Here is a 25,417-nt window from a genome sequence, read left to right on the forward strand (position 1 = left end):
CTTCAGCAATGCTTAAGGATGGGGAAGACATTTGTTTGGTTCACATTTTAATGCACCAACTCTCCCTCCCCAGACCAATATGCAAACCAAAACACAGCAATTCTTCAAAATAGGCACGTGCACTTCTATGAAATTCTCCAGCTAAAAGTTATTAAAATATCTAGATTAAGACGTACACACATATTAGTGAAATTAATGTATAAAAATGCTTTATATTAGGAGAAATCACTGGTGGATCTGTGCCTAGAAAAATGTATATATTAGCCAAACGTTTTGCAAAAACCAGTATGAATTTTCCTGCAGGTTTTTTTTTTAAAAAAATTGTAAACTGATGAGCCACACTGAAAAATGAAAGAATGAAAAGAACTAAAAAGAACTGAAAGATTCATTCATACCTAGCCATGCACCCAGTGCACCATTGCATTGACAGTGTTCTGCTGTCATACTGGTTCTGCTGCCATTTCTCGCCTCTGAATCAGTGGTAACAGAATGTCTGTGAACATCCTCAGTAGGTCAGTGCTGTGCCGGAACACCAGGTTGGCTCCATCAGTGCATCTTCCTTGCAGCAATCTCCCTGCCATTTTGATCTTCTAGCTATGCAGCAGTGACCCACCTTCCAGGATGCTAGCATAGTGACTCCACTCCACCAGTGAGTTGCTTCTGAGGCTACCATTATGTTTCTCCACTGCAGTCAAGCTTAGTAGCAATCTTATGCCCAACCAGCAAACAACTCTCCCGGATACAACTGCTATATTAATAGAAAATGATATTACAGAATCGTAGATGCAAACCTGTGCTCTTCTTCTGATCTATGAGACCCAAGGAAAGTCTTGTTGGCCATGAATTCTCAACTGTAGATAAGCTCTCACCATGTGCCATGGAGCAAAAAGGAAACAGAGCCGCCTTGGTTTGCAAACACCAGACATTTAAGACAAATACTGCCATTTCAGGCCAAACACTCGTCACATATGTTTCCTTTAAAGGACAAAAGTCAAGGGTTAGAGGAACTTTCAGGGGCTGGCATACACAGTGAGAAAGAGCAGAGATGGCAAAGACTCACCTATATGAAAATGGAAAAGCAACCAAGTACTTAGTTACTCAGCAATTGCCATCAACCAGGTGCCCTCCAGATGTTCTGGACTATGACTCCCATCAGTCGCAACTGGCACAGTTGTGATGGCTGGGGCTGATGGGAGTTGTGGTCCAACATCTTTAGGTTGGTGAATGCTGGCTTAAATTGAAAGGGGCAGGGTTAGAAGGGTCTTAACCTTCTAAAGGTTAAGACGCGGGACGCGGGTGTCGCTGTGGGTAAAACCTCAGTGCCTAGGACTTGCCGATTGCATGGTCGGCGGTTCGAATCCCCGTGGAAGGGTGCGCTCCCGTCGTTCGGTCCCAGCGCCTGCCAACCTAGCAGTTCGAAAGCACCTCTGGGTGCAAGTAGATAAATAGGGACCGCTTACCAGCGGGAAGGTAAACGGCGTTCAGTGTGCTGCGCTGGCTTGCCAGATGCAGCTTGTCATGCTGGCCACGTGACCCGGAAGTGTCTGCGGATAGCTGGCTCCCGGCCTATAGAGTGAGATGAGCGCACAACCCTAGAGTCTGGCAAGACTGGCCCGTATGGGCAGGGGTACCTTTACCTTTACCTTTAACCTTCTAAAAAATAGTAGCTAAGGGAGCAGCAAAATGCAAGAAGGCCGGGCCCTCTCTCGTTGCCATTCAAGCCTGAAACGCATCGTATAACACACATTAACTGCTGTAACCTTTTTACTCAGTAGAATCCCCGCAATTCTCTTCTCTCTCTTGACATTCAAACAATATGAAGGCAAGGACTTCTCTGACAGCTGGTGCCTCCCAGACTCAGAATATTTCAAGATGCACTGATTTTTCGATACATAGTTATTTGAAATCTTGAGGCTAAACACAAGCACTTGCTTGTTATTTTGCCTCTCATTTTGCCTCTCTTATTTGTTCTCATCTTAATCAATTAGCCTCCTGATAGTGGGGGCAAATAGTGATTGAGCATTTGCAGGTGTCTGCATGCCTTCATCCAACATTTAGCTATTAGCCATCTGACCCACTTGGCAAGGTAAGTTATACCCTGGCAAAACAGAATACATTGGTACCTCTGGATGCGAACGGGATCCGTTCCGGAGCCCCATTCGTATCCTGAAGCGAACATAAGATGCGACTGCACATCTGCGCATGCACGGGTCGCGTTTTGCCACTTCCACGCATGCGCGTGATGTCATTTTGAGCGTCTGCACATGCACAAGCGGCGAAACCCAGAAGTAATGCACTCCGTTACTTCTGGGTCGCTGCGGAGCGCAATCCGAAAATATTTAAGCTGAAGTATATTCATCCCAAGGTATGACTATAATCTATACTTTTTTAGTCTGCTTAACTGCAGATACAAGAACTCAGAACTTTGCACTCACAGAAAACTGGGCCTAGGAAGGAACAACTTTGAGACACACTATGGAGCAGTTGTTTGGTTCAGTAGCAACAAACAGCAATAGTGCTTTACTGTAGTTGTTGCATGAAGACTTTGATCAGTAAAGCTGTACAATGTCATTATGTAAAGAAAGAAAGAGAAAGAAAGAAGGAAGGATGATGAACAGGTCATACAGTAGCTGGTGCTCTTATATATCCAAATACACAAACCTAGAATACATTTTTCTATTTATTTAAGGAGCTGCCCCTTATTCCAGAACAGGGAGCTCTGAAATCAATTTTGTGATTTCTCTCCTTTTTTCCTGGAGTCCTGTGGTCCATCAATGCATTTAGATGAACAAAACAAGATTGCCTGCTCAGGATTTCTTAACAGATAAGACATAAATTATCTGTTTTAAATGATTCCCAAGAATGGCTTGCTGGATCATATCAATGTCACCCGAGTCAAGAATTTGTAGAAAAATCCAAGCAACCGGCAGATGCTGGGTTACCAGTGACTGATTTACCATGAGTCTAACATTTCCACACCACTGTTCCTTAACATCATAATGTTGTGAACTATAATGAAAGCATTTTGTTTCCAAACACACTACAGCTTCATGAGGTTGTAGACATGTAGACATGTTGGCTGTGACCCAGGCTTTGCAAGGACACACTTTCTCCTGCTTTCTGGCTGCAGGTTCTTGACCATGGTGGCTGGTGCCCACTGAGACTGGCAGGGCAGAAGGCAGAGAGACCAATGGTGGGTGGAGCCAGAACCAATGATAGGCAGAGCCATCTCCCAATTGGTTGTAAGTAAGAAGGCAGACATGCGGGGACTGGCTGAGGGCAGGCTGAGGTTGGTGCACAGTGCCCCATTTGCCCTTATGAACCAGCCCCCACTGGTTCTTGTCCATTGGAGGCTGCTTTCTCAAGCTCCTGAGATAGCCTGTCAGTTAGGCTTATTTTGGTCAGCAATGACTCAAAAACTCAATTGCATATGCTCAACAAATTGTGTGGCCCTCTTGATCAGAGGCTTTGCCCTCACCATATCCTGTATATTTGAAACTGTGGTCTGGCAACTATACATTTGGCATTGGTAGCTTCTTAGATGAATGAGGAGTGTAGCCTGTTAAAATGCACTTTCCTTGCATATGCATAAAAAAAGAAATTGGAATTAGGTCCACATTTCCAATGACTGCCAACACATTCTGTGGATTAATTCCCACTAAACCTAATTGTTGGGCTGTTTCAAACTCATCTAGCACCATTCACACAAAGTACAATACGAGAACCTTTGCCAAGACCCTTTCAAATTTGGGCCATTCCCCAAAAAATATCTATTGTGGTGCCTTGGACAGCAAAGTATATCCAACATCCATCCCCCTGAGCTATTTTGGCTTATTTTGTTTGGCTTGGCAAGGCTAAAGTATAAATCATGAATCAGGAGAAAACTTGCCAATCTGTATTTGGAAGAAACCATAATGGTAGGCAGTAAAACTTGTTGTTTGTCACTGCTCGTTCACTGAAAATGAATTTGTTCCTATGGTAACTGGTATTCCCATGTCCAATAGGATTAAGGTGCTGATGCAACATGACAATTAAGGACGTGAACAATGTTAAGGACATAAAACGAAGTGTGTATGTTACAGGATGGGACATAAAAAAGATGTTATTACAATAATGGGAGACAAAGTAGACACCTTAATATTTTCTCTGTAAAAGTAGCAGCGACTGGTATACTCAAAATTTGTTCCCTAGGAAGATCAAGAATACATTTTACTTGGCCTGTCAACATACAGAACATTGTTTCAAAATGATGACAACTGACTGCCCCTTTGCATAATAACAGCCAAGTTATTTTAGGACAGCTTTCCCCAGTCTGGTGTCCTTCCCAACCACCTGGTGTTTCTGGACTATGACTGGCATCAATCCTGACCAATGGCAATGCTGGGTGGGAATAATGGGGACCTGGGAGTCCAAAATATATGGAACATTCCAGGTGGAGAAAGACTGTTCAAAGCAGAGTTCCTGCAACTCATTTCATGTCACTTATGAAACAGTTGTTGACAAGATGCAGTTTTCAGGTGGTGTCGTGCACATTAGTATTAAAAGACTTTAAACATTTCTCACTTTCAGTTGCGCCAGTGGTAAAAAGCAGGCCTAGGTAAGCACGACCACCGCAGGCATGAATTGACAACGTGTTCAGTCACACTTTTTCAAGAGAGTGCCATTTTGGCACTACATATATGTTGCTGCCTTGTCAAGGACTACCTTGAGTGTGGGGTGGTGGTAACACCATCTACAATGGTACCTCGGGTTGCATACACTTCAGGTTACAGATGCTTCAGGTTACAGACTCCCCTAACCCAGAAATAGTACCTCGAGTTAAGAACTTTGCTTCAGGATGAGAACAGAAATTGTGTGGTGGCGGCAGGAGGCCCCATTAGCTAAAGTAGCCCTTCAGGTTAAGAACAGTTTCAGGTTAAGAACGGACCTCCAGAACAAATTAAGTTCTTAACCTGAGGTACCACTGTATAAGATCTCTTTAAGATTCTACATATGTGGCAATTAGGAAAGGAACCGGCTCACATTTTCATGCTTTTAAAAAGGTGATTTACACATGCACATGCCCTTCACACCCAACGCAAAACACATAGACATTGTACTCGGGTATCTTTGTGGCGTGAGAAACTGCCCACAATCTCTGGAAAACTCATTAAAATGGTTGCTTATGTTCCTCTCCAACTAAAAAGGAAAACTCTGTTTACTGCCAAGATTAGGTTGTTAGAAATTTCAGTGGATTTCTTCTTCCTCCTCCTGCTTTTGATTACTCGTAAGTTTTTGTAGTGTAAAAGTAAATTGCAGTAACTGCATAAATTCAAGGAGCTTTTCGTTTGGAGCACTGAAATTTTATCACAGGCCATTTACCTTCCTATCATCATTCCTGTATATGGAAATGGTTGAAAAAGATACAGTATGTTAATGAATCCTGCCAACTTTCAGCTCTTCTCTTTGTTTGTCCCAGCCTTCTCTATGCCAGCTTTACAATCACCTCCTGCCAGATTTGAGCTTTGAAAATTAACATATTTTGTATATGACATATGTTTGAAATTAGCAGGAAATGCAGCCAAGAGCTAGAAATTAACCACAAAAAAGTTTTTATCAAACATTTGGGAGACAGAAAAGAATTTTGTTGGCTTCAAACATTAGGACACACTATTGTCTATTAAATTAATTCAATATGTATCACTTAGAAACTGACAGCATAATGTTGCCTGCCTGCCCGCCTGCATCTGTTCCTCTATTTAAGATAAAATTATACATTTGTGTGCATGAGAGCTCTCTGTGGGTGTAAACACACACACACACACCATGCCTGGTACATCTTTTCCATTTCTCTAATGACATGTGCCACATCTTAGGAACTGTCTCTGCTTGGTATAAAGTCATTTTGCAATGGTGATTCAGGTATTGCTGCCCATCATGGTTGGTTCATTCATAAGGCAAGCTGAGACAATTGTCTTCAGTGGTGGGTGTGGGAGAGAGTGGTGATTTGAGCCTTCCACCTCCTTGCCTGGGATTTGTCCACTGATCTTCATGGTATTCAATTCATAGTTCATAATCAAATTTTCAAATGAATTTAATGCATCATCCTAAGCCTGCGCTATTGACAATGGGGAGAAAATAAGTGCCAAGTGGAAAGGATTTTTGTTTTTTTCCTAAAACGAATATTAAAATGCAACATCCTTTTTAATAATATTGGGGGTGAGGGTGCAAACCCCTTACACACCCAGACTTGGAAGATGGGAACCATCCTTAGTGGAAAGATCAGAGCACAATTTAGTGTGTGATACTGGCACGAATAAGTGCTGACAAGGGAATTCTCTGAATCCTCCTAGCACCTGAAATTTAAGCAGCATGTTTAGCAACAAATATATTTCTTTCCCTCCCAGAAGTATATAGCCACTCACTTTTCATTTTTGCTAATGTATCGCAGTGCTTGCTAATACATTATGCAAACTGTAGTTTACTTCCTGAACTTAAATGGCAAACTGATTTTTTGGCTTCTATTCATTCAGCTCCCTTTGCTGCTTAGGGAAAGTCATCTTTTCACACGGAGCCTCAGTCTAGGCAAATGCGACCACAACAGTTGCCACACACGTGCTGCATGATTCATTCGCCCAGAGCCTACTTCAAATCGTTATAATTTCAGCATTACATCACGCCTGTCATTTCTGAAGCCTGTTTTCCTTTCTGGTTTTTCCTGCTCTTACCCTCAGCCAGCCTGCTAAAATATGCTGGGATGCCTATGTTTTGATGCTCTGATTCCTGTCTTGCTATTACGGTAGATTCAAGATGGGTCTTGGGCAAGGTATGAAAAGCAGAATAAAATTACAGCCGATGATGGCTCAGATTCATAAACAAGAATATTATTTACTCCTGCCCCAATATAGTTCATACTGAATTTATTTAAATTTCTGATTCAGATGCTGCACTAAAATAGTGACAACCAGCTGAGGTTTTGCTAGAAATGAATAGTTATGTGCTCATTCTATGCTATGTCAGCCATGGAACGTCTCGAGCATCTTACAGTGAGGTCCATAAAACTGCAAAGAGTAAGTATGTGCAGATCTACATCAAATATCATTGAGTCTCACAGTCTGAAATTCAGTAAAAACGGACTTTCTTTTCCAGCATAGCTGTGAGGAGGCAACTGGAAGCTTTCAATTTAACCACAAGTTATTATTTTGACCCAAGCTAGAACTGTTGTTAATCTTCGCTATGGTTTAAGAAAATAAGCCAAGACAAACCATAGTTTGAAGTTGGCTTGCATCCCTAAACCAAAATTAAGACTGACCACAGTTTGTCTGGTTTGGGGTATAATGAGGCCAGTTGACATGCCTGAGGCTCATTCACATATTGCAAAGCCATAGTTTAGTGTTATACCTAAATGAAGCCAATCTGGTGATTTCCTTCACCTAAAGGAGATTCACAGAGTCTCACACATAGGAGTCAATTCATTAGAGTAATTTAATTGTTGCTATTATAAAGGACACATGAAGAGGTGAAAAATTATGGGACCATATGGCTTAAACAGCCCATATCACTGATGTGTCTGGCAGCCACACCCTCCCACAGTTCATCCATTTGGTGTGCATGCGAAGGGTCTCCATATGTATAGTAATGCACATGTGCAAAGCTCCTCCACACAGAGGGGGATCAGGTTTGTGGATAGAGCCCCTTCTCATGTGCACTGACTGCATGGGTGGTGGGGAACATGAGTGCCTGGTGTGTTGGTGGGAGATGGGGCCCTCTCACATATTATTTGATTCCATGAGAGGATCATCTGCACTGGCTTTCACTGAACAAAATTCAAAACATGGACACCACTGAGAATGAGCTATAGACTATGGTGCAAGCCACACCAAGCCTCCTTCATTTGTGAAACATTGCTGTGCTGGTATTTTACTCAAATGCAATCGCCGCTTCGGGGAGCTACAAGACTGTATCTCAGGCATAGGCAAACTCGGCCCTCCAGATATTTTGGGACTACGACTCCCATCATCCTTAGCTAACAGGGCCAGTGGTCAGGGATGATGGGAGTTGAAGTCTCAAAACATCTGGAGGGCCGAGTTTGCCTGTGCCTGCTATATCTCCTTGTTTATAATGCAGTTTCATACTGCAAGCCATTGGGAAATACAGTAAAGAGTGGGAGGTTCTTAAATCATATGTGTTGTCTTATCTTTCTTGATCTTGCAATGCTGTGCTACACATCCCTGTAATTAGTTGCAAATTGGGCTGCTGGTGGGGGGATGTTTGAAAGGTCAATTCCTTTCTTTGATTTAAGTAAACATATGCCCACCTGCGCAGTCATTTGCACATAAAGATAGTGTGCCTTCGCCCCCTTTTCCCTTAAAGCTGAACACATAACTATTATATAGTAAATACACATTAAATAAAGCTAATTGAAATCTCTGCCTTGTACTTAATAGTAGGGTATTGATTGGAGTTGGACAGAGAGTGGTGTGTTACAGTGTTCTTTTACTCACTTTTTGCAAAGCGTGTTCTCACTAAAGGAGAGCACGTGTTGCGGATGGGGCCGGCCAAAGCACCCTGTGGTAAACAGGCAGGTTGGAATTAAGGGGCCTGGCATTGGTTGGTGGTTGGTGTTGCTGGGGCAAATTTGATGTTGCCAATTTAGGAGTGGGATCAGAGGATATTTAAGCAGGGTCCACAGCAAGCTACTTTCTCTTTCGCTGTGGACATCGGATCACCTGCCCGCCCTCCCTTGTTGGGGCTTGCGCTTTGACCTTGCTATGCCTGTCATGGGGTCATCCGCATTGGTGTGGGGGCCTGGTAGGAATTTTTCCATTTGGCTGATTAGTGTGTGCCTTTTGGGTTTTGCCTACTGCGTAGCAAATCGTCACAACTTGTAAGGTTGGTGGTTAGGCATTGGTTTAAATTGGTTGGTGGAGGGGTACGGGTTGGCTGTGCCTGCCCCTCCAATGCTGCTGCTGCATGGGAATTCCGTTAAAGGAATTCAGGGGCTTACCATCCTTTCGTCCAAACCTCTGGAATTGGGTTTGGGCAGTGTAAGCCCCTAGGAGCATGCAGGGAGAAGCTGAGGGTCTGTGCCGCAGCTCCAGTTATCCCTGATCTTGTTCCTCCACACTGGCTTTCGCTGGAATCCGGAAGTCAGTGCTGTCCCCAAAGCGGGGGGGGGGGGGCGGGGGGGACAGATAGTCATAACCAATGCCTAAGCAACCACTCACAATTCGTATGTTAATAAAGTTGTGGCCAAAATTATGCCAAAAACCTTAAACAAAATTCATGTGTGATGTGTGAGTTATTGGGGAAGGGTGTTTTGGGGGACCTCAGCACGCAACTGCACCAGCTAGATGATGCATGGTCAAAGACTGTTGCACATTAATCGCGACTCACCACAATTTGCAGAGCAGGCACTATTTTCAATGTGTGATGTATGACCATACAGAACTGTGCAGAATAGGATGCATTTTAAAGGGGACACACATGCCCAAACAAGGAAGGAAGAAATCACCGATATCCCTCCAGCTCCATTTTGAAAAATGAAGGTTTCAGGGAAAGACCCCACCTGCTAGGTGGCTATCCAGTTGTTGACAAAAAAATGGAGGATCAAACTTCATTCCCACAGACTCACTCCCACTCATAACAATATGCCATAGTTATTATAGCACATGTCTGGTTCACATGAAAATCACAACAGCGCAAGGACAATAAAATAAATAAAATGAGACTAAAAAAACCAAGCGCTAAAGGGCTAGAACTAGTAGCATTACTACATGTTGGGACCTGCACCATGTGACTCATGGGTAGCAGTTAGGGAGAAATTGGGTTCAGTTTGCCTTTAAAGAACAGTCTACCTAATTCACATTTCCCCAAACAATACGAGAACTAAAACAGTAATCCTTTAAAATTTGCACTTCTCCGAATTTTTCAATGCACTTTTCCAGCATTTTGTCTGCAAAAATGCATATACTGGGGTAAAGTTGGCATAAAAATGCATAAATTAGTGAAAACAACATACAAAAATGCATTATATTAGAGGAAATTCCTTTGCAAAAATGTATAATTAGACCAAATAACATACAAAACACAAGAAACTCACATTAATATGCTGATGAATTTTCATGAGGACTTTTTAAAAAATTGCAAACTGATGTGGAAATGTGAAGAACTGACCTTAAGATTGGATAGATGAGAAACAGAGAGAAACCAAAATGGGCAGATTCTCTCATCCTTGCTGACGAGCAAGAAAGAGGCTGCGGTACCATAAAATAATGCTAATGTTGATCAGACTAGTATCATCAGCATGTCCCAGAATGTCTTGGCTAAGGAACAAATCTTGGCCAAGAAGCAGAACCCAAGGAAACATTTTTTGCTGTACAGGTTACCGTAGCTCACAGAATCAAACCATAGGTGAATTGTCTATAGTTAAATGCATTGTGGTCTAGGATAAATGGCAATAATAGGGAGGTGCAATGGAAAAAGTGCAGCTGAGGAAGTCAAAGTGATTAGTAATCTAAGCAGTTTGGGAAGAGGAGGGGCATCTTCCAGGAAAAGCATTTTCAGCAGAATCATTCACTCACTGGCAAAGGTAGCTCCTTCTTAGAAATACCTTTCTTCCAAAAAAAAAAGTGACATTTCTTGGAACAGTTTCAAAATGTGATGGATCAACACCAGTGCAACGGTAGAGCTTGCTGATATTTAATGGCTACAGAGATTCTTTTTAGTGCCACCACTTCCCTAGCCAGAGAATCCTTTAGCCTGAGTGGAAGAATTTCTAATAAAATTAAGTTACAGATAGCTTACATGAATGTAGAGGCCTCTTTCTTTTATAAACCACTGACATTAGTGCCCTCTAATCTGGCATTTTTCCCAGCTCGAAAGCTGCTAATAGCACTTTATTTCTTTTGCTATTCCTTTTTTTTTTTTTTTTTTTGTTCATAATATCTAGCACACTGATGTGTGGGGAAAACATCGTCCTATAAAAATGTCCTGATCTTATCTTAGCTAATGAATTAAATCTAGGGGTCACTGTGAGAATGCCATATTTAATAGAGGTCTTAAAGCACTGCACTAAATAAATACCTTTCATCTTGGTAACCCTATGACCTAAATTTTTAATTGCTGGAATAAGCGGCTTCTGCTTTAAATGGATTCGGCAGAGATGTGAAGCTGTTGTTAGGTTACTTAGTACAAACGCTTACTGATGTGCAGACTGGAAGATCCTGGGTGCATGCATAATCAATAATGCATCTTGCAAGTCTGGCAGAGTTCAATTGCCATATCTATTAGACCTTGACTTCTAGTATCGTCCTTTAAAATAATTAGCCAGCCTTTCTGGGGCAAAATGTATGGTACATTATCAACAGTGGTGGAATAGCATGTAAAAGCTGTTTACCACCGCGCCTCCAGAACCGTGACCCAATGGTCCATTGTTACTCATTGCTACGTGTAATTCCATGTTCAGGGTGGGGGCAGGATGAAGATTTTTTTTTTTAAAATATTTATTAAGATTTTTAAATACAAATGCAAAAAAAATAAACAATATAACATGTATCATAACATAGTTTCATAGCTTCTTTGGGCTCCCTCGCGTCTCCCGCTCCCACTTACATCGTTGTAGATTTTTACCAGCAATTTATCATCTTGTTTGCGTTCTTATGTCCCGCTCATTTAAATATAATCTAATAATTCTCCAAAAGGTTTATATTTTCCTCAATCTCACTTATCATCCTAATTCCATCTAATTTAGTGGTGCTCAATTATTTATGATCTAGCATCCTTCTTAACATTCAACCAAATTACAGTATTTTTGTAAATAAATCTTAAATTTCTTCCAGTCTTCTTCAACCTTCTCCTCTCCCAGGTCTCGGATTCTGCCGGTCATCTCAGCCAGTTCCATATAGTCTATCAGTTGCATCTGCCATTCTTCCAGTGTGGGTAGAGCTTGAGTTTTCCAATGCTTAGCGATGAGTATCCTTGCTGCCGTTGTTGCATACAGGAAAAAAGTTCTGTCCTTCTTTATCACCCTCTGGCCGACAATACCCAGGAGGAAGGCCTCTGGTTTCTTAGGGAAGGTATACTTAAATACCTTTTTCAACTCATTATATATCATTTCCCAGAAAGCCTTCACTCTAGGGCACGTCCACCAGAGGTGAAAGAATGTTCCTTCATTTCCTTTACATTTCCAGCATTTGTTATCAGACAAATGGTATATTTTGGCGAGTTTAACTGGGGTCATGTACCATCTATATATCATTTTCATTACATTTTCCTTCAAAGCATTACATGCAGTGAAGTTCAACCCAGTGATCCACAACCTTTCCCAGTCCTCAAACATGATATTATACCCAATATCCTGTGCCCACTTTATCATAGCCGATTTAACCATTTCATCTTGTGTGTTCCATTTTAACAGCAAGTTATACATTCTTGAAAGTACCTTAGTCTTAGGTTCTAACAGTTCTGTTTCCAATTTCGATTTCTCCACCTGGAACCCTAACTTTTTGTCATTTTTAAAGACTTCTTTAATCTGAGCATAGTGTAACCAGTCTTGCACTTTATCCTTCATTTTCTCCAAACTCTGCAATTTCCAATTGTCTCCATCTTTTTCTAGTATTTCCCAATATTTTGGCCATTTGGCCTCCATATTGGGTCTTTTTCGGGCCTTAGCTTCCAGAGGTGAAAGCCACCTTGGAGTTTTGTTTTCCAATAAGTCTTTATATTTTGTCCAGACATTAAACACTGCTTTTCTGACAATATGGTTCTTAAAGGCCTTATTGATCTTAACCTTGTCATACCATAAGTATGCATGCCAACCAAAAGCATTGTTAAAGCCTTCCAGATCCAGTACATCAGTGTCTTCGAGAAGTAGCCAATCTTTTAGCCAGCAGAAAGCTGCGGCCTCATAGTACAACTTTAGGTCTGGCAGGGCAAAGCCCCCTCTTTCTTTCGCATCAGTTAATACCTTAAACTTAATTCTGGGCTTTTTGCCCTGCCAGACAAACTTAGAGATGTCTCTCTGCCACTTCCGGAAGCACTCCGTCTTGTCCACAATCTGTAGTGTTTGGAACAAAAACAACATTTTTGGCAATTCATCTTGATAGCAGCAATTCGGCCTAACAAAGAAAGTTTCAATTTTGTCCAACTGTCTAAGTCTCTCTTGATTTCTGACCAACATTTTTCATAGTTGTCCTTAAATAGACTCAGATTTTTTGCTGTTATGTTTACCCCTAGGTACTTTACTTTTTTAACCACATTTAATTCTGTCTCTCTCTGAAACCGTTCTGACTCTGTATTTGTCAATTTTTTTTCCAATACCTTGGTTTTCTGTTTGTTTAATTTAAATCCCGCCACCTGACCAAAATCTTGAATCAATTGTAATACTCTTTTCGTACTAGATTCTGGCTCCTGCAGGGTCAAAACTAGGTCATCTGCAAAAGCTTTAAGTTTATATTGTTTCGCTCCGACCTAAATTCCTTCCACCAACCGGTCCCCTCTAATCATATTCAAGAGCACCTCCAGAACCGAAATAAATAGCAAAGGGGAAATAGGGCAACCTTGTCGTGTTCCTTTTTCGATTTTAAACTCTTCTGTAACCACATTGTTGACTATCAATTTAGCCTTTTGTTCTGAATATATTGCATCAATCCCATTCTCAAAACCCCGTCCCACTCCCATTTCTTTTAAATTTCCCTTCATAAATTTCCAGGAGATATTGTCAAAGGCCTTCTCCGCATCTATAAAAATTAACACTGCTTTTGTATTTATATCTGTTTGCAAAAGTTCCAAAATGTCAATAATGTTCCTTGTATTAGCAAACAAGTGTCTACCTGGGAGAAAGCCTGCCTGGTCCTTGTGGATTACTTCATTTAAAACTTTTTAAAGTCTACTTGCCAAAATGTCTGCAAATATTTTGTAATCCACATTTAAGAGAGAGATGGGACGATAGTTCTTAAGTTGTGTCTTTTCAGCTTCCGATTTTGGTATCAATGTGATAAAGGCTTCCTTCCACGATTCCGGCGCCCTCTTCCCCTCCATAATTTCATTGCTAACCTCCATCAGTGGTTGTATCAAATAGTCTTTTAATGTCTTATAATACTTGGAGGTCAGCCCATCTGGCCCTGGAGATTAGGATGAAGAAATTGCAAAGTTTTCACTGCTAGTATCTTCTCCATATTATATTATTATTCATTTCATTTTATGAATCACTTCCCATGGAGCATCCCAAAGCAATTTCACAATACAATAAAAAGTAAAACAGTTGCATATATAAAAACAATTGAAAATCGCTGCATATATAGAAGCAATTAAAAGAATTACTTATATACAAACAACATCAGTTACTCAAGAGTTGTGGTGTGGTATTTTATTTCCTTAAAATGTTTATCTCCCATCAATGGTTACCAGCAACTATTCAGCAAACTTGAGCAGGCCCATAAATCATCAGGTGTCTTCCCAATATGGTGGGATTATTGTCTTTCAATAGTAATCATTTCAAGATTTTCAGCACAAATCTAAAATCACCATATGCCAATGTTATATAAATTGATGACCACCTTTGTGCCCCCTTCCGGTGTTGCAAATTCTCTATTTGTGACACTGGCCACCCAATATCTAAATCCCAAACAGTACTATCCTGCTAATTAGCCTGGGATTGTGACGATCTAGAACAGCTCACTAACAGGGAAGGGGACTGTGCATGCCTGATATACACATGACCACTAGCTATGTTCCAGCTTGCACACATTTAGTATTAGTGTAAAAGGGCCCTGACCCTGTACAGTTGGATGTGCTTAGGAGCACTTTGCACAACTGGGAACCTCAGCACAAACAGGTTTTCACTGGAACACAGAGACCTGATGTTGACGTGATGAAGCATGGCCTACAAATTAGAGGAATAAAATAATACAACTAAAAAATAAATATAAAAAGCAATGTAAAACAATTAAGCAAAAAGGAACCAATATAAAACCAGAGTGAACCATTGATGCAGAAACCCATTTAAACCAGCAGCAAGTTGAGTAACTCAGTAATGAGTATCAGCACAGCTAAACACAGATAAAAATAATTAATTTTCAAGCCATTAATGATGGAGCCAAATATTTACATACCTTAGGAGAGTTTCCACAAATATGAGGCCACCAACAAGAAGACCCTGCCTCTAGTGCCTGACAATATCATTGCTCTTCATTGTGGGCTGTGTGCAGGGCCTCTGAGTGAGGCTGACCTTAAGGCGCAGGCAGGTTCATATTGCTGCAAGCAGTCCTTCAAATAACCTGCCCCAAACCATTTTGCTTTTTAGCCCATGGAAGGTCTGTAGTTTGTATCAAACTTAGTTTGATACCCAGAGTAGATGCCCTGAAATTAGTTCATTTCCATTCATGTCAGTTCTGGAAATTAATGGAAATGATGTAATTTGGATGCAACTGTGTGCGCACCAAAGAGCATGTACATACCTCAAATTATTTTGAACCTTTTCAGCACCAAAGATGTCTTGCTGTAACCTCTGAGTCTTGCACAAACAGAAATCAAGGCAGAAGTTTCTTTGTGGAACAGAAAGGTAATTTTCCAACTGGACTTATATGGTGTACCACCAACAGCATTATCAAACCAGCTGTAGTGTGTGCAGAGCTTCTCATTTTTATTCATGTACGCCAACCTCCTGCAAATATAGCAGAAACAGAATGTAAAAATAAGTTAATGCTCAAAGCCAAACCTGCTAAAATTAGTTAACCAAATTACATTAAACTCTCCATCTGCTTGTTACAGTATCCTGACAACGACAGCAGCAAAGCAAATTTGCTGACTGGTTTATTGAGTGTGCCACTTGTTCAAAATAGAAAATTAAAACAAAGTTCTCCCCTGCAGTACATATTATTTGTACCCTAATGCTACATTTATACAAATACTGTTTTCTTGGAATGTCTGCATATTTATCCATCATGTTTTTTTCCAAGCTGACTTCTAAAGCTTCCCCCACTCCCCACAGTAATGCAGCAATTATCATTTTAATCATAATAATTTATGTTGTTTATCGTGAACAACTATAAAACACAGCTTTCTTTCTATTTTACCTTTGGGCCCCATCAACTGATGCTGAGAAATTTCATTTCCCAAGCTGAATAGACCATCGCACCTTTATTTGTACTAAAAGCTCTGGCAAAAAAAAGGGGGGGGGAGCATTTCCTCACATACCTACAGAAAAATCTTACAAGACTGAAACCATCAGTGAGAGAGTAGCACTCTTAGAGATTCTGCTAGCTTTATATTTAAGCATTAAGGCTGTAAAGCTAGTCAAACTAGTGATTTGAAGTTAATGGGACTTACGTTTGAGTAGGCCTGCACATGTGACACTGTAATGTTGAATACATTAATCCTCATATTGTTTAAATAACCCTGGAAGACAATAGCCTGGATCCAGAAATGATCAAACAAAATACGTGGTTACATGCAACTAGTGTCATGCTCTACACCAGGCATGGCCAAACATGGCCCTCCATCACCCCTGATCCTGTTAGCTAGGAATTATGGGAGATGTAGTCCCAAAACAGCTGGAGGGCCAAGTGTGGCCATGCCTGCTCTACACAATCACTCATTGTCACTTATATAAATTGATATTCCTGTTTGTACAGAGGTGCTTCCACATTTATCCAGTGTAGGGTTGCTGTAGGTTACATTGCATTCGTCTTTGCTTGCCTGGACTGTAGATGGTTTGCTGAACTTATCCACAGGCAGCGGCAGCCAATGGTGGAATGCATGCAGTAAAGGTAGAACTTAAGATTTGTTCCTTTCCTCCTAGTATATATGGGCAGGTGGAAATAAGCATGCACACAAAGTCCTTAGTACTTTGGCAAAGCAGGTACTGGATTGAGAAGTCTCTCCTGGTTTCATGATCCTCAGTGTGTGTGCTGGTCCTGTGGGTTACTCAAGAGGCAAGGTCCAAGTTTGGTACGTGGTCAAAGGTGCAACGTGGAGGCAGTCCATAGTAGCTGAAGCAGGGTACAGGGCAGGGAGTCGGGTGAAGTCAGGAACAGGCTTGCAAGCAGAGAGCCAGGGCGGGTCAGGAGCTCAGGTAAGCAGGACAGGGTTCAGGCAGGAACTAGCAACCAACAATGTGGCTCCTGCAACTTGGGACTGGGTCTGGTCGGCTTTTATCTGCCCCGAGGCATAGGGCGGCCCCGATCCTCTGGTAACTCGCCTCTCCTGGCCTGAAGGCGAGCCCTCCTCCTGTGGGAACTTAGTTCCCTCCGCCTCTCTGCCCTGAGCCTCTGCAGCTCAGGAGAGGCTGGAGGGTTACCGGACCCAGAGGCAACCCCAGCTTCCCCTGACGGGGCTGAGAGTGGAGTACCTGCAGGCAATGGTTCCTCCATCGCTTCAGGAGCCAGAGCAGACTCAGCTGGTGCCTGCACCTGAGGACCCAGCACAGGTGAGGACCCTTCAGGCTCATGCCCCAGCCGGTTCTGGAGGCGGGGACTCCTGTGCAGGCTGGGATTCCTCAGGTTCAGCATCCGAGTCCGAATCCCAGGCCATCACAGTGTGCTAGTAATAATAATAATTTATCTACGTCCATTCATCCAAAGATCTCAGGGCGGTTCACAAGATAAAAATACAGGATTAAATCACAAAATAAATAGTTAAACCTGGGAAAAACAAAACTCCCCTCTTCCATAAACACTTTTAAAAGGCCGTAGAATATTAATTAGCCAAAGGCCTGGTTGAGGAAGAACATTTTTGCCTGGCTCCTAAAGATGTATAATGAAGGCGCCAGGGAACCCTCAAAACAGGCTCGTTCTCATTTTTGACACCCTCCAGACCTCACGTGGAGGAGGCCCATGAAGAAGGGCCTCAGATTATGATCACAGCCTATGGTTTGGTTTATTTGGGGAGATGCAGTCCTTGAGGTATTGTGGCACACTAATAAATACATATTGTCAATGATTTCTGCTGGATTTGGGTTCATTGGGGATGTGAAGTGGCTTTATTTTTTAAAAAATAATTATTAAAGTTTTAAAGGTTACAAAAAGAAAAAGAAAACACACCAAGTTAGACACAAACTTGTAAAAAACAGAAAAACAGAAAAATAGATACAATCAAACAAAAAAGAAAAAAAAAACACAACGAACCTTCCCATAGCTTATCTTTCATTTGCTTGTTTCCTTGATCTCCTTGCACCTCCCTTTTTTGTATTCTAGTTCGGTTAGCTATTTCAGCAAATCCTTTCCATCCTTCCCAATTTTTATCCTAATATAATGTAACTTTACCTTTCCTCCTTTCATCCATTAACAGTCTATTTTTACTTAATCCTTTATAATATTTCGTGAATATTATAAGTGGCTTTATATGCAAGTAGATACATGCATATGGGGCCCTTCTGTTGGGGGTGGGGGGAATCCTGGCCGCATCATACACATAGGAGCACTTCACAGAACTGACACAATTACAGTGGGGTGGTGGTAGTTAGGGGTATACACAATAGGGTTTGTGTGGACCTCTCAGTTAATTGCCTGTTTATCAGTCAATGGCTAAGCCAATTCTTTCAGCAACATATATTTCCATGGGAGTATATTATAGAGCAGCGTTTTGTAATCTGGTGCTCTCCAGATGTTTTGGACTACAACTCCCATAAGACCAAACCAGAATGGCTGTGCTGACTGGAGCTGAAGACTTAAAAATAGAAACTGTAAGAGTTCCATTTCAATTGTGTAACCCTGAAGACAACAACGAAGTATTGAGCATAGCTGTCAACTTACAGATTTGAAAATAAGGGACCAGCAGCCTTGAAAATAAGGGACCAGCAGCCAAAATAAGGGACCTGCAGCCTCACCTGTTCCAGGCACTCCAGTCTTCCTGTCCTCCTGCAGTCTGGTCAAACTCATGCTGGTAGCTTCGAGAACACTGTCCAGCCAACTTTGTAACCAGAGGTTCAACTGAATAGAATCTGAATCACATGCACCACAAGGCCTATGCAGCCTCAACTTAAGATGGCTCCCTGGCCTGGCTTTGCACTGCAAAGTTTGCAGCAGCACGTGCAACAAAATGGTGTCCAGCATTCAAAAACCTCCTCAGCTTGCATTAACTAGCCACACACAAGGCATGCAAGCTCCACCCCCCAGTCGTTCTTAGACTTCTTATTGGGTGAGCAACACAGCCAAGCAACACAGTTGGAGCCTCCCTCCTCCCTGGCCGGCAGGGAGGGAGGGAGAGGAGCTGCTTCCTTTGAAATTTAAGGGACATCATTTAAGGGACATCCATCAATAAGGGACAGCAGTGGGACATGGCGCTGGAATAAGGGACTGTCCCTTCAAATAAGGGACACTTGACAGCTATGGTATTGAGTAGATGAGTTTAATATAATATATAATAAGTGCACCCTGAGAATCTTATTGAAGAGAATTAGTCTTCAAGAGGGAAGAGGACCCTGATCTCTACCCCTCTCTTACCTCAGCACATAATGATCAGCTACAGACCACTAATGAAGTTTATGAGGATTATTGCCTATAATCCCTAGTGTAAAATTAGTTTGGTAAGCAGTTACCAATTTCCTTTGGAAAAGACCCATAGCTTTGTGGTAAAGTCTCACACACTAAAGGTTGGTTTCTCCAGACAGGGATGGTGGGGAAAAACCTCTCTCCTGAAACCACAGAGATTTACTGCCCATCAGTGCAGACACGAACAAGCTAGGTGGATCTTTGGTCTGACTTGCTATAAGGCCAGGGTTCCAAAACTGTGGGTTTCATGGTTTGCCTGTTAAGAAGAGTGGCTGTCAACAGTGGGCTCAGCATATTAAATGTTCATGTTGATTTTTTCAGTGCTTCTTTTAATTTTTATTGCTTCTTTTATTTCTTGTATGATATTTATTCATGATTGTGTTCAATATTGTATTTTATGGAATTCAAATTGTAAAGCAAAAAAAATACAATATTAAAAAATAAAAGAAGCACTAAATATATAATTAAAAACCATACAGCATTTACCCATTACAATTGCTACAACAGGCAGAAAAATCATTAAGTCTTGGCCCTCCAAGACTCTTGACAATTTTCAAGTGGTCCATGGTGGATGGGAGTTTGGGAACCACTGGTGTAAGTTATCTTCCTATAATGTTGCTAATTGTCTAGCTAGCTTTTCATAGCAGGATGTTGCATTGACATGAAACTACAAATTGGTGCTGATATGGTATTCCTTGTATATAATTTGGTAGGGGGAAAAATCCAGTATGCATCTGCACAAGGGGTTTATTTTGCTCATATGGGATCTGTTTTGACTCAAGACTGCAATTATCCCTTGCTTATTTGGATGACAGCATTGGGAATGGAAGCAGAAGATAAAGACATTTTCCAGAGGAAGGTAGTCTTTTGCTGCAAAGGCAAAGAGTTTTGTGGTACTGCACCAAATTGATTATGGCATTAAGCTTTTGTGGGCTGCAGTCCACTTTATCAGATGCATGAAGTGGCCTCCTCAGTTGCAGGTGTGTGTGAATCTTCTGCTGAAAATAACCTCATCCCACCAAAGCTGGCATTTACCCTCCCTGGTAAAACTTATGGACATATAGAGCTATTCTGGGAACTGTTGGGAGGATCAAGAGAAAAAACCATGAAGTTCCAAGAATCATATGTGGTTTCCCTTGTCTGTTGGAGAAGTATGCTGAAAGAGCCACAAATTATTATTCCAAAACCAAAGTGGGATTGCAAGTTACATTACGGGCTTCCACAAAATAATATACAATTCCATCTTAGTGCTTGTCAGAAAGCATACACACATACAAAATGGTTTCTAAAATGTTTTTAAATACCTTGCTCAGATTTTGGTTGGGTAACAGGCAATTTCATACACAATTGCGTATTATAAGGTATTGGCCAAAATCCAAAGATTCACAAAACAAGTTCTGCATGCCCTTTTGGTTTCTTGAATAAGCTCTATGACATAAAGCAAACTGCTTTTGAAACTTTCAAAAGTTGCCGTTCAAAGGGGATTGGGGTATCCATAATTCTACTGGGCATGTCCTAGCTGACCTCAAGCAACTCTTTGGATCTCTGCCATTGATTATAATCTAGATGGAGTTACTGTAGGTATAACTAAAACCACTGAGGCCAATGCACTTAGTGAGCTGAATTCTGTGCAGTGATTGTGATGACTGAATATATATCAACAGTCATAAAACCCTCATTTCTTGCAAACCATGGGAAATGTGCTTTTGTAAGAAAATGTCTTCATACAACCTGTATATTTTATGTACAAACAAGGTTTTGAGGGTATGTTTGTGGCTATATTCTGTTTCAATTTTAAACTGAGTGCAGCTGCAGTAAATTTAGTTGTGTTAGAATATGCAGTGGGCCTCTTTCCTTCTAAAGAAATGTACTGCCTGATCCTAGCCATATTTAGTTGGAAGCAACTTGTATTAATTTCAGCAACATTTAAATCCCAATTAAGTACAGTCAGAACTGTAGCCTTAATTTTACATTTGGACAGAGTTCTTTTTGGAGTAGCTTTATGGCAAAACAGATCATGTCCAACGTCATGCCACCTGCATAAACAACTTTCTCCGTACGGCTTGCCCTGAAAGATCTTTCCCAGGCTCCACAGAGGAGAACAATGTTGCTGTTTCCTTTCCAGTACAATAGAAGCCAATGCAGAACCAAGGAGTAAAACTCAAGGTGATAGTTTAAGCTGGACACTTATTACAAAATCTTGGAAAGATTTTTTTGCAGAAAACAAGTTCGTGGATATGCATTTAATATTGGCAAGATAATAATATAGAAATCCCAGCACTGCTGTTTCTGCTTCAAATTGTATCAACAATTACATAGAACACAGAAACGAACAATTGCCATACAGTAATACTTAAACAACAGCCAGAACTTCCTGTCTTACATTGTCTTGCAGTTATTTCCTACCAAAATAGAACTAAGCATTGCCATTGTTCCAAAAATGACAAACCCTCAACTGTTTGAGAAGACCTAAATCTTTTTTTGTTTAGTGTAAATTTCTTCCTCTACAGTAGTCACCAAATTTCCCTCATCCATTATCCCATCACTGAAGCTGCCAATTATTCCAATAGTTTAGAAAAAGTATATAAGTAGCAGTTAATATGTTTCATACTAAGTTCTAGTGCTTTAAAAATTTTTTTTGAAAAATCAGAAAAGAAATAGTTTTGGGTTTAATATAATGTACTAATGGCTTGTATCAAATGTAGCACTAAATCACTCATTTTGTCACTCATTTCTACTAGCACAATGCAACTTTCCCCATCTCTCCTCTTCTCCCTCCCACCTCTAAATCTGTTCTGGGGTTTCTCCCAGCCCTTTGGAGCATATTTGGGGAGGGGGAAAGTTCCTTTGTGCAAGCATAAATCCTCATGGAACAAGGGCGGTGGATGGCACCTGTATACAGGTAACTCTCAGCTTACATGGGTTATTTTCCGGATATAATGCCTAAAGCCATGATTGTGTATAGTCAAAATACACTGGGTTCAATGGTGGGTGAGATTACCAGAGTCTTTTTTCCTGGATGCCGACCTCCTTTCTGCTCCCTATGTAATGTTTTAAAAAACTTTTTTTGCGAAGCACGTAAAGCTGAATGTACACAAGTTACATGTACATAAGACACGAGCTACTTGTATTTTAGAAATTGGACCTACAACAAAATGTTGTGCTGTGCCCCCTATGTGCTGCAACACTCATGTTCTCCATACCCTAGTCTCCTTTCTGCATTGCTCCTCCTTACACCACCTTCTCCTGCCTCTTTGCTTCCTCTTCCCACATAAACAACTGTTTTCTCATTAATTGTTGGCAAAGTGTTTCATAGAATCATAGACTTGGAAGGGACCATGAGCGTCATCTAGTCCAACCCCTGCCATGCAGGAACCTTTTGCCCAATGTGGGGCTTGAACCCACCACCCTGAAAGTCTCATGCTTTACCGACTGAGCTATGTTGAGCAGGATATGCATGCTACACAACATGGATAACTAACTCACTTCCACATTTGCACTGAGCTACTTTCCTCTCAAATGTTGCTCTACTTCTGTATTCCTGTATTAACACAGCTCCTTGCAGGCCTTGCACATCTATTTTGAGTTCTGAGTAGGTAACTCCTGGGCCCCATTGGGCAAGGCAGGTTCTTCTTAAACTGTACTGTAAGCTATTTGTTCATGCCTAAATCAGTTTCAGATCTCTTTGAGCCCTGGGAGCAATTTGATCCAAGTGTGTTTTGTGGTCACTGACTAGGGCTAGAAAAGTGATGCCACCCTCTTCAGTGTTGGTGCTTGGATTGGGGTTAAAACACCTGATATAAGTGCTTATTTATGATTCTTAAAAAATCCCAATAGGGTTGTGTGTTTTTTACATGTGTTAAAGGACTGTACTGGGCAAAATAATCTGGGCTCCTGAGATAGTTGTTAAGATCATTTACCCCAAACCTCTGCAGCTATTGTTGTTGCACTTGGAACCATTAATAATAAGTGGGGAAAGTTGTGTTTCTGATTACGTTTCATCGTATGCCAAGGCAGCTGCTGGTGCGGTAGCAATCTGCAGCAAATTAGATGGCAGTTAAAGTGAGATTTTCCACAATCAAGAACAAAGCAGGGCCAGTTAGTATAAGGACAGCTTGTTCTTGTTGCTAATGTGCTTAAAAACTTGCTGTGCATAATTTGAAACAGCTCCTGTGCAAGGATGCTGACTTTGGTTTCTGTGGTCTAGAGCTAAATCAAAACCAAATGGAGGAGGTTGAAGAAGAAGATGACAAATTAGATACTGACATCTTCTGCTCTGGCTACAGGGATTATTCTTCTTTTTCATTCTGACTATTGATTTAAAAGTTAATTTCCCACAATATTAAAATACTTAATGGAAGACAGATGACTGAAACCTGGAATCCCCAGCCAGCTAGTTGCTGAAGGAAAGCTCAGACAAACCACCCTGTACATCCAATACAAATTATTTAAAGATGTAATAAACTGTTATGGAAAAAGTTGTTGAGCGCCTCCTTAATGCTTGGTTGAATGAAACACTGAGAGCTTCAAGCGAAACATTTCTCCATCCACCAACTGGACAAAATGAAAGCAATATGCAGCCCAAAGACTGGCACTCTTTTGACCTGATACTTTTCTCACTCAGCAAGGCAGTAGAGTCAGTGTCAATGGTATGGAAGCATGGCTCTTTTCTGCAGGACCTACAGCTCTGTGCTGCCCTTATCTTCAAAGGTATAAGAGGAGAGATGGAGAACCTATGGTCTTCACCTCTCATCAGCCCTGGCCACCATAGTCAGGAAAAATGAAAGTTGCAGTTCAACATATTCTGCATCTTTTGTGTACAGAAAGACTACACAAACAAACAAATGCACATGAACAGTCCTTCAGATTGAAGCTGCAGCTGTTGGGAGTCAATTTTCTATTATACACTCCCATGCCACCATGTTACTAGACTGCTGATTGTATAAGAGTCTTATTACTGTCGTTGCATATATTGGTAATAACTTCTTGGGTCGATGGTTGTGTTTGAGTCTACGAAGGGCTGCCTTTTAAGCTGGTCTAGAAAATCTCATCTGAATGCACCAGGTTAGCAGTTTGACCCTCAAAATATAAGAGTTGATTTTCAGCTTATGAGTCTTGTACACACAGGTTTAAAATTAGTTTGCATGCAAAAATAATATTGCCCAACTCATGATACTCCAATAAAGCTTCATTGCTCAAAGGCAGCCTTTGCTTTTCTCATTCTGATGCCTACCAGATATTTTGGCCTACGATTCCCATTGGCTCCAGCCAGCATGACCAGGAACCTCATTGGTCATCTGCCAAGGCAGGATATCCACTGCTGCAGCATCCCTGTTAGGTGTCTAGCCACGCCCTATGTAAAACCACTAATGAATGGAAGTCCACTGTCTTCTAAAGCACTCTGCTGCTCCATTCTTAAGCAGTTTGAAACAGTTTTCATATTCCTTGTAATTTGAACCACTGGCTCTGGTCCTACCTCTGGAGAAACAGGAAACACCCCCTCCCTGCCCACATCTATGTGACAACTTTTCAAATATTTGAAGATGGCTAGTGTATCACCTTTTACTCATTTGCTCTTCAGGCTTAAACATGCCAAACTCCCTCCTCTCACAAGAAAGTTCACAAGAACTTCCTTGTCACTCTCTTATGGACACACCCCAATTTGCCAATATCTTTCTTAAGGTGAACACAGCACTCAAGCTAAGTTCTGAATAACGTAATCGAGCTTGAAGGCAGCACAGAAGACCATAATCCTTTTACTGATGCTTTTGCAATTTTGGTCACATGTTTCACTTCCCTTTTCATAAATACACAAACCACCAACCACAAAATCTACACTTGCCTGATACAAATAACAATTTTGATGGGATCCGTTTCTTTTTTATGAAGAGGACCCAAAATCACAGATCTTTTCTCTCAGTGAAATGCTGCCCCTTTTTGATATATTG

The 25,417-nt window shown here is 41.2% G+C and overlaps 1 long non-coding RNA gene across 2 annotated transcripts; it reads right to left on the reverse strand.

Moving 5' to 3' along the window:
* Positions 1-10,305: 10,305 nt before the first annotated feature.
* LOC309352294 lies at positions 10,306-24,102 on the reverse strand. Of its 2 annotated transcripts, none has more exons than XR_014161232.1 (3): positions 24,074-24,102; positions 15,434-15,643; positions 10,306-10,595 (listed from the first exon to the last, which is right to left on the reverse strand). It is a non-coding gene; the product is annotated as an uncharacterized lncRNA (long non-coding RNA). The 2 variants fall into 2 exon arrangements; XR_014161233.1 differs by lacking the exon at positions 10,306-10,595 and adding an exon at positions 14,430-14,863 and having other exon boundaries at positions 15,438-15,643.
* Between the last annotated feature and the right edge of the window lie 1,315 nt (positions 24,103-25,417).

The sequence above is a fragment of the Podarcis erhardii genome, assembly GCF_964252035.2.
Source record: "Podarcis erhardii genome assembly, chromosome: 11".
Lineage (NCBI taxonomy): Eukaryota > Metazoa > Chordata > Lepidosauria > Squamata > Lacertidae > Podarcis > Podarcis erhardii.